This window comes from Schistocerca americana, chromosome 4 (assembly GCF_021461395.2).
Source record: "Schistocerca americana isolate TAMUIC-IGC-003095 chromosome 4, iqSchAmer2.1, whole genome shotgun sequence".
Lineage (NCBI taxonomy): Eukaryota > Metazoa > Arthropoda > Insecta > Orthoptera > Acrididae > Schistocerca > Schistocerca americana.
Window position 1 is genome coordinate 830,706,784 of NC_060122.1, and position 9,827 is coordinate 830,716,610.

The 9,827-nt window shown below is 40.8% G+C and overlaps 1 long non-coding RNA gene across 1 annotated transcript; it reads right to left on the reverse strand.

The window, feature by feature from the left end:
- Nucleotides 1-5,691: 5,691 nt before the first annotated feature.
- On the reverse strand, nucleotides 5,692-7,157 carry LOC124612321. The gene is made up of 3 exons (XR_006979527.1): nucleotides 7,056-7,157; nucleotides 6,220-6,378; nucleotides 5,692-5,921 (listed from the first exon to the last, which is right to left on the reverse strand). It is a non-coding gene; the product is annotated as an uncharacterized LOC124612321 (long non-coding RNA).
- Nucleotides 7,158-9,827: the final 2,670 nt, after the last annotated feature.

The following is a 9,827-nucleotide window of genomic DNA, read 5'->3' on the forward strand; positions in this document are numbered from 1 at the left end:
TGCTGAATTATCGCTGCTACGGGAGAAAGCAAATGGAGGGAAGGTTAGTTTTTATTGGTAAGTACCACAAACGTCTGACCGTAGTAAGGAGCGCTCTACGTATTGATAGTAACAGGACACAGTGTAACCAAGACATTAATCGTAGGGTTAATTTTTGTGACTAGGTCCATAAATTTAATAGACCGGTGCTAGATAAATTCGGCTCAAATGGCTCTGAGCACTATGGGACTCAACTGCTGTGGTCATCAGTCCCCTAGAACTTAGAACTACTTAAACCTAACTAACCTAAGGACATCACACACATTCATGCCCGAGGCAGGATTCGAACCTGCGACCGTAGTAGTCGCACGGTTCCCGACTGCGCGCCTAGAACCGCGAGACCACCGCGGCCGGCGTAGATAAATTCGGTATGCAGACTGGGCCAATGTTACTAGGCATCGTAACCAATTGAAAATATTAAGCTAATCATGTTTGTTTGTAATAAATATAGAGACAAATACCAGAGTCCGTTGCTGCATTTTTTCAGATAATTATTGATACAGATACCAGAGTGCACTGCTATTAGATCAGACCTCTCTGACAGTGTTGATCTTAATTTGTTTTGAATATTTTTTTCTACTGAAGAAAGGGTTTTTGCTTTAAAAGCATGGTACAAAGGGCGATTATAATTTAATAATAAAGTAATGCAACAGTGTAGGGAAACGTTTTGAGAAAAGTGGATTTACAGAGGATTGTGACAGGTGGTGACGTAGTGTGATGAAACAAAGCTTAGAAGTTATACAGAGCCCAAAAATCTCCTAGTACCTTATCTCTCAAACAGTATATTTTCAGAAATTCTGTGCGGAGAATTTTACGTAAGCCCAAAGTGAAACGCATTCGAAGACACTGGTTCTAATAAACGACTGAGTAAACAAGTGTGCTCAAGCGTTCCAGGTCGTCTGATGAAATGTATCAGCAAATATGGAAAACGATTAGTGAAAGAATATTATAAATAATACTGTAGTTTCAGTAAAGTGTCCAGTTACATCGGAATTCCAACTGTTCTGTATTCAATTAGGTTACGGTGTGATAGCTCCATTTTCGATATTTTTCGGGACACTTTGATTTTGATGAACTAGGAAACCATCTGCAACGACACAGCAGAATACGAGGGCAGTTCAATAAGTAATGCAACACATTTTTTTTCTCGGCCAATTTTGGTTGAAAAAACCAGAAATTTCTTGTGGAATATTTTCAAACATTCCCGCTTCGTCTCGTATAGTTTCATTGACTTCCGACAGGTGGCAGCGCTGTACGGAGCTGTTAAAATGGCGTCTGTAACGGATGTGCGTTGCAAACAACGGGCAGTGATCGAGTTTCTTTTGGCGGAAAACCAGGGCATTTCAGATATTCATAGGCGCTTGCAGAATGTCTACGGTGATCTGGCAGTGGACAAAAGCACGGTGAGTCGTTGGGCAAAGCGTGTGTCATCATCGCCGCAAGGTCAAGCAAGACTGTCTGATCTCCCGCGTGCGGGCCGGCCGTGCACAGCTGTGACTCCTGCAATGGCGGAGCGTGCGAACACACTCGTTCGAGATGATCGACGGATCACCATCAAACAACTCAGTGCTCAACTTGACATCTCTGTTGGTAGTGCTGTCACAATTGTTCACCAGTTGGGATATTCAAAGGTTTGTTCCCGCTGGGTCCCTCGTTGTCTAACCGAACACCATAAAGAGCAAAGGAGAACCATCTGTGCGGAATTGTTTCCTCGTCATGTGGCTGAGGGTGACAATTTCTTGCCAAAGATTGTTACAGGCGATGAAACATGGGTTCGTCACTTCGAACCTGAAACAAAACGGCAATCAATGGAGTGGCGCCACACCCACTCTCCTACCAAGAAAAAGTTTAAAGCCATACCCTCAGCCGGTAAAGTCATGGTTACAGTCTTCTGGGACGCTGAAGGGGTTATTCTGTTCGATGTCCTTCCCCATGGTCAAACGATCAACTCTGAAGTGTATTGTGCTACTCTTCAGAAATTGAAGAAACGACTTCAGCGTGTTCGTAGGCACAAAAATCTGAACGAACTTCTTCTTCATGACAACGCAAGACCTCACACAAGTCTTCGCACCCGAGAGGAGCTCACAAAACTTCAGTGGACTGTTCTTCCTCCTGCACCCTACAGCCCCGATCTCGCACCGTCAGATTTCCATATGTTTGGCCCAATGAAGAACGCAATACGTGGGAGGCACTACGCGGATGATGAAGAAGTTATTGATGCAGTACGACGTTGGCTCCGACATTGACCAGTGGCATGGTACCGTGCAGGCATACAGGCCCTCATTTCAAGGTGGCGTCAGGCCGTAGCATTGAATGGAGATTGCGTTGAAAAATAGTGTTGTGTAGCTAAAAGATTGGGGAATAACCTGGTGTATTTCAATGCTGAATAAAACAACCCCTGTTCCAGAAAAAAAAGTGTTGCATTACTTATTGAACTGCCCTCGTACTTTACTAAAACAGCGATTCCTTAAAATGTACAAATGTAGTATAAAATTAGGAAACAGCGTCGGCTCTACCTTCTTCTCGTCTAACAATTGCGACGTATGACCTGTGACTACCGTCGCAAACGAGTGAAACGCGTTTACGATCCTCTCTTCAAATCTTTAAGCGGAGTTCACCCTACATAGCTATTTAATATTATTAACATGCCAATGCAATACGCGTACAAAATCCACGGTACTTTTCAACAGAATCTGTTAAACCTGGCGACGCCACGACATTTAAAAACTTCAAAATGCGTACGGACAAAGCTTACGCCACAGCATAGCTACGTATCTTTTGGAAGTCTGCGTATGTTGGCGACGAAAATGCTGTCCTCCACATTGAATACTCATTCCAGAGATGTTAATGCTCTATGTGATGAAACATTTACGCTGTATGAGCACACAGCTATTAAAGTAAAACACGGAAGTTAATTAGTGTTATATGGAATTAAATTGTACCACGAATAGAACATCAAACATCGTATGTTACTTATGCAGATTAATAAGTGATACAAATTATTTGACGCTGTCTAGAAATACCACAACGTCAGAGCATCTACCAAACTTCACAGATACGTAACAAAATACGTAATAAAGTGCACCTACATCAAAAAACTTTTTGTTGCTAGTAAATGAAACCAATAAATCAACTAACAGTTTTCATATTATATTTCCTAGAACTTACGCGGTGCACGAAAGTTTTTCACATCAAGATGGCATCACTGAGAATTGACAACTGCAGTTAACAAGCTTGTTTCATTACCCATAAGAAATGCTGATGGATTTTATTTCTTGCCGTCGGACCGTAAGTGTTAATTCACGTCCATAATGAAAGTAATTAGTAGCGTATCTAGCATTAAACGTTGTCGCTGAATGTCAAGGCAGAGACGGTTGCTGTTTTTGTTAATAGTTTGAAAAGTAGTTAGTTATTATTTTTAACTGTTTCTAAGATACTCCTTGCACATACTAGAGAATTTTTCGTAATTGTGTGCTCATAGAGTAGCAAATATTTATTCCGTACAAACTTATTCAAGATCTAAAAATCAAGCATCAGAATTGTGCTGTGACCCTTCGGAGCTCATAGTCGTAAGTTTCATTCTCTAACGCTGGAGTCGTAAACAGTTAAAGCAGTTAGTGTCATTTCAGTTGGGGACTTACAACCTCGACAAGCCTTTTCTTCTGGTTTACGTAATTGCATGAGTGTAAATAAGACATATCTACGGATCGATATGATAACGTACTCGGCTTCCTAAACTCAGGTTGATCACCTGACATTTGTGTTTGCTCGCATAACCTGCTGATGACTCTTAAATTTTTTAATAGTAATATCCGACCCAATAATAAAAAAATGAAACAAAAGAAAGAGTTCCCCGTCCTGCTTCCTCAGTTCATTATTATTTTACATCATTGACCAATTATTCGAAGAAAACAAGTATTTACGCATACCTTTTTGGGGCGAAGTTATATTTTAACACTAGTAGCGAAGGTATATTTTCTGCCTCCTAGTGTTGTAACAAGGAATATCATTACTCACTTTAATTATGGATAAATTAACTCTAAGATTTCAGAACGCAGTAAATGTACCATGAAGTTTCAGTTAAAATTCCGTACTTTTATAACCACAAAGTATTATTTTTCTAACAATTTTTGGACAGTGAAAAGTTACGTTCAAAGATAAAGTCATCCAATAATGTTATTCAGTAGTATATTAGTGACTAAAGACGAATAAACCGCATTAATTTAACGATATCTAAAAAAGATTTTATCCCTGGCACAATACATTAATATTCACACAGCTTGACATTTTCCAGTTTCATCAAACAGTCATTTTCAGAGCAGTATAAAACATGAAGGTGACAACTGATGGTTCACAACGAAAGTAAGACCTGAACGCTAGATAGGCCTATTCATCTGAAAATGACCATTCAATATTGATGAGACTGATCAACATGCATACATACCACTCTGACTGCATCCTGGAATTAAAACAGTAAATAACTTTCTCATTCTCCGTACGTCTCCAAATTTTTATGTTTTTTTTAAATATTTTCTTTTTTTTGTAAATATATCAATCACAGGTGTCTGCAGCACGATTATATCAGCATATTTCATAAAACATAATGATTTACTTGACACCAGGGCTTGCAGTGACACAATGTTTATAAGCTGCAGTAGCTAACTGTTTAACACTCTCCGTAATAAGTTCCTTCCATTTCAAATGGCTAACTGTATGAAAACTTAGAAATGTACAACATTCTGCTTTATCTGTTAACTAGTGAACATTTAAATTCATTATTAGTATCGTACCCAATGATCTGTATAATCGAATATACTGTGCCTCTCCTTAGCTGGGGCAGAAATAATTTGCTCATACCTATTCTAACAACCTACGGAAATTATTAACCACGTATTCTGTTGCTGAATGTATGTCGTGATTGACTGGAATAGTCGCGTTATCTGCAAAAAATGCCGATAGTTCTAGTTTTCTGTTACCGCATATATTGTGTTTACGAATTTTCATAAGCTTTTCTTGGGATTTTTTTTGAGTGACAACATATAAGAAGGAGGGTTCAGCTGAAATGCCGTAGTAATCTGGCAGTTAAAACCTTGGACTCACACACGCACGTACACACTCAAGTTACACAAAAGAAAAATTATTGTATCGTGGTTTGTGGTTTGTAAGTCTAAGCCAAACCGTCGTCACATGCAATAACAAAAGTAACAATAATCACGTTGGATTGTAGGAAATCCTAAGACAAATTTATAGCTGCAGCCAGTAACTTGTCGGATGTAACTGTTTTTATTTTTCCCGCAACCATCGTCTCTCAAAATATATTTAGTATAATCTCTTTTTATTTATTTGTGTACTTAATTTCAATTAAAAAACGGCGCTAGTGCACGTCAAAAGGTCCCACAGTCAAATAAACATTAATCATTCTCAACTTATAGCAACGGTACTTTTTCTCCGACTAAAAATTATTTTCGCGTCCTTTTTACTAAATTAGTACTACCTATTTCATTCTGTAAGTTTTATGAGTTAAAAAATATGATAAAAAGATTCATCAAGTTTGAACAGGGATCAACTTTCTCAGTTCAAACCATTTTCTTTATCAAAGTTTGCTGGTTAATATATTTGATTGTAATGAAAACGGAAAACGATAGAAAAACCTAATTTCAACATGCTTTAATTTTAACATATACTGAAATGACAAAATGTATCTGTGGAGCTCACCAAGCAGGGACTGCATAGACTGACATTTAAAGTCACGACGACCATAGATGATTTCGAAAAAAGTCTCACTCTTGCTATCGTTACACTATTGTTCTGACCAGACGAAACTACAATCGTCCAGCCATAACTGTGGGTTCTTTGATTGATCTTGGAGATAGCTCCTTGGACTGCAACATATGAAATATTAGGTCGCTTTATTATACGAATGATAAAAAGATTTACTTAATTTAGTACAATCCTTTGCCACAAGAGTGGTTGATGATTTATAACTGTCATTAATTAACATAGCATTACTTGATACACTAATTAACAAACTGTTCTCTTGAACTACGATGTTCGACATTTACAAAAGTACATTTCCATCTGAGACTTAAATAACTCCTTACTCCTACTCGATGATGTTGGGTGCACCAGCCGGGATCACAAAGTGAGACAGAGTACTTCTATGCTGGGCTCTATACTGACCTCCGTGTGAGGTCGCTGCTGTGCTGAGAGAGGGCATGTGTCTTCAGGAGCATCTCCCATTTGTCGATGTAGAGTGCAGTAAGACATCGCTAATATCTGTCATATCCATGTGCCATGCCGACTTTGGTGTGGTACCGCGATCTCTGGATGATACCACAACTATAACACAGAAAAATGATAGTGATATCAATTTAACAGCTGTTTACAACAGAATACGCAATAGACGGTCTTACTGACATTACCATTACATAACCTCTAGCCGATCACACAGCAATAATCAAAAAGTGAGCTACATTTTACTGCAAAAATTTAAAAATCTTGTGATATATACAATTTTTGTTAATACGTACAATACATGCCCTTCTTCCAGTTTTAAACATTTGACAGTTTACTTTTTTTACAATGAAACATTTTACTTTATTAATTAAAATACATTAGTTATACAGTTGCTTTTGTTTAACGAGCATTTTTCCATCAAAATTTTGATGTGAGAAGCAATATTGGAGCTTTCTGATGTCGAAATGTAGAATTAACGTGGCTTTGCTGCGCAAAGCTTTGAGGTGCTCATCTCTCTCGTGTGTGACTCCGTGCCGTGCAGATGGAAGAAAAGAAAACAGGACTTCAGTATAATGCCATATTACATATTACTCTGTATTTTATAGAGGATGTAAAGAAATGAAAAATCCTTAGGATGCCTAGTACTACTGTTACATTTGCACCAGTTTTCAAACACATGTTCTCATAGCTGTCTAAGGCGACACTCTTGTTTATAAGAGTCACTTATGGAAATGGAGACCTTGGGAATCAATGATGACGTGTTCACTGCCGTTAGTTACCGCTCTCAGAGTCCAGCCACGGGGACGAAGTCTCCAACAAGCGTCGGCTGCAGCGGCGCTATTTCGGACGCATCCCACCGCAGCTGCAGCTGAAACTGCAGCTGCAACGCCCCGGCCTGCCCTGTGCCACCGTCCACATTTATATCCCGCTGGCGGGCAGGTCACGTGGTCGGCGACAGCGCCGATCGCCTTCTGTTACAGCCAATCAGCCCAATTGAGTTGATCAAGCCGCTGCCAGGCTCGCCTATTCCCCGCCCAGCAGCAGGAGGACGTGGGAGAAAGAGATTTCACTGTCCAATACAGCGCTACGATTACGCTCGGAAGCTGGGGAACGACAATGTGGCACAGGCTGTCTTGGACACAAGCTACATCACAGCAGCCATACTATTGAAACAAAGCGTGTGTGGTATTTTGGCCCCACGCGTTTTGATGGTTGACACCACCAACTTCAGATAAGGAATTACGTATTCACATTACTGGTATTCGTGCAAACCACATTCACCATTTCACAGTAGCAAGTGCAGAACTGGTTACAATTCGCATTTTGAGGTAAAGTAAACCCAGAGAAGATGCTGCATACTGCTGTTTGTTGTATGTGCTCTCCACTGTACGGCCGGCCGGGGTGGCCGAGCGGTTCTAGGCGCTACAGTCTGGAACCGCGCGACCGCTATGGTCGCAGGTTCGAATGCCTCGGGCATGGATGTGTGTGATGTCCTTAGATTAGTCAGGTTTAAGTAGTTCTCAGTTCTAGGGGACTGATGACCTCAGAAGTTAAGTCCCATAGTGCTCAGAGCCATTTGAACCATTTTCCACTGTACGAGAGGTGTTACGCTCTAACAGTGTAGCACTTCACCTTCACTGAAGACCATATACAACAGATATCCATATGCAGCTTCAAAATACGCTTTGAACTTGGCCTGCTGCTGTGGAAAGGTGTCTGTGCTCTACACCAACACCAAGAATATCTATGCATAATTCTACACCTGAAGATGATGGTCTGAGCCACTGAAACGAGTAGTGGTACGAAATAAACATGTGATTGATTATATTCAACTATCAGTCCCTCCTCATTACGATGCCGTCCTTTATGGACAAAATAATTGATTCAGATGTCTGTCCGATGCTCTCGAACAAGAAATTCAGATTTTTCCACACACTTTTGAACCCTAGCATCTCCAGAGACCTGAAATATATTTAAGACAGGATATTTTTTATATGGAGACATTGATAATGTACTTGTAGAAAGGCGTGCAACAGGTTGCTATCTCACTGCTGTCCGGGGCGTCTCCAGACACGTGTTCGGCTTGGAATCTCATTGACTGGAGTAGAATTTCCTTCGGTGATGAGTCCCGCTTCGAACTGAGCCCCGATGACCAACGAAGACGAGTGTGGAGACGCCCAGACGGCGGAGGCGTACCGACCTTATTTTCGTCCGCCACATGGCCTGACAACCGAGAATGATGGTCTAGGGCGTCATTTCTATTCATAACAGGACCTCCTTCAGTTGTCGTCCGGGGCACCCTTGGAGCACAGTGACACACAGACGGTATTATAGTCTCGTTTTGTTGCCCTTCGTGGCAAGCCCTCCTGGGCGTACATTTCAGCAAGATAATGCCCGTCCGAACACGGCAGGAGTTTCTACTCCTCGTCTTCGCGTTTGCCAACCCTATCTTGGCCTTCAAGGTCGCCGTTTGGAGCGTTGTGGGCAGGGCCCTCCAACAAACTTGGGATTTTGACGACCTAACGCTCTAGTTGGACAGAATTTAGCACGATATCCTTCCGGCGGACATTCAAGAACTTTATCAATCAATGCCAAGCCCAATAACTGTTTGCCCAAGGCGCAGAGGTGGACCAACGTGTTATTGACTTGCTCAATTTATGAAGCTGTCTCTCTCTCTTGAATAAATCATCCATTTTTTTCTGAAATTGTAACCATTTGCTAGTCTGTATGACTAGCTATATGACTATATATATAACTGTATAACTATAACTATAGCTATATAACTGTATGACTATAGAAGCTTTCGAAATGTGGTGCTACAGAAGAATGCTGAAGATTAGATGGGTAGATCACATAACTAATGAGGAAGTATTGAATAGGATTGGGGAGAAGAGAAGTTTGTGGCACAACTTGACCAGAAGAAGGGATCGGTTGGTAGGACATGTTCTGAGGCATCAAGGGATCACCAATTTAGTATTGGAGGGCAGCGTGGAGGGTAAAAATCGTAGGGGGAGACCAAGAGATGAATACACTAAGCAGATTCAGAAGGATGTAGGTTGCAGTAGGTACTGGGAGATGAAAAAGCTTGCACAGGATAGAGTAGCATGGAGAGCTGCATCAAACCAGTCTCAGGACTGAAGACCACAACAACAACAACATGTTATGCACACCTACTGATTTCCACTCCAACCGGATAATTCCTTCGTGATGCGTCGTTTTTTTTCGTAGAGTTCATGTAGATACGAAGAACATATATGTAAAATGTTAATAACGTTTGTTTTATTTAAAAATCATTAACAATATTCAGATAAAAAATTCTGAGGCATTATTTTTCAGCACGCACTCGTGTATAGAAATGTATGACTTATATCTCCATGGTGTCTGATTAACATCTCCATGGTGAAAACAGTAGTTACCTAGTGGCATGTGAAACACCACCCGCCGTTTGGCGAGCAGCAGTCGAGTTGGTACTTCACCACTGTCTGGGGGGTCTCTAGACACGTCTTCAGTCTAGAATCTAATTGAGTGGAGTAGAATCGTCTTCAGTGATG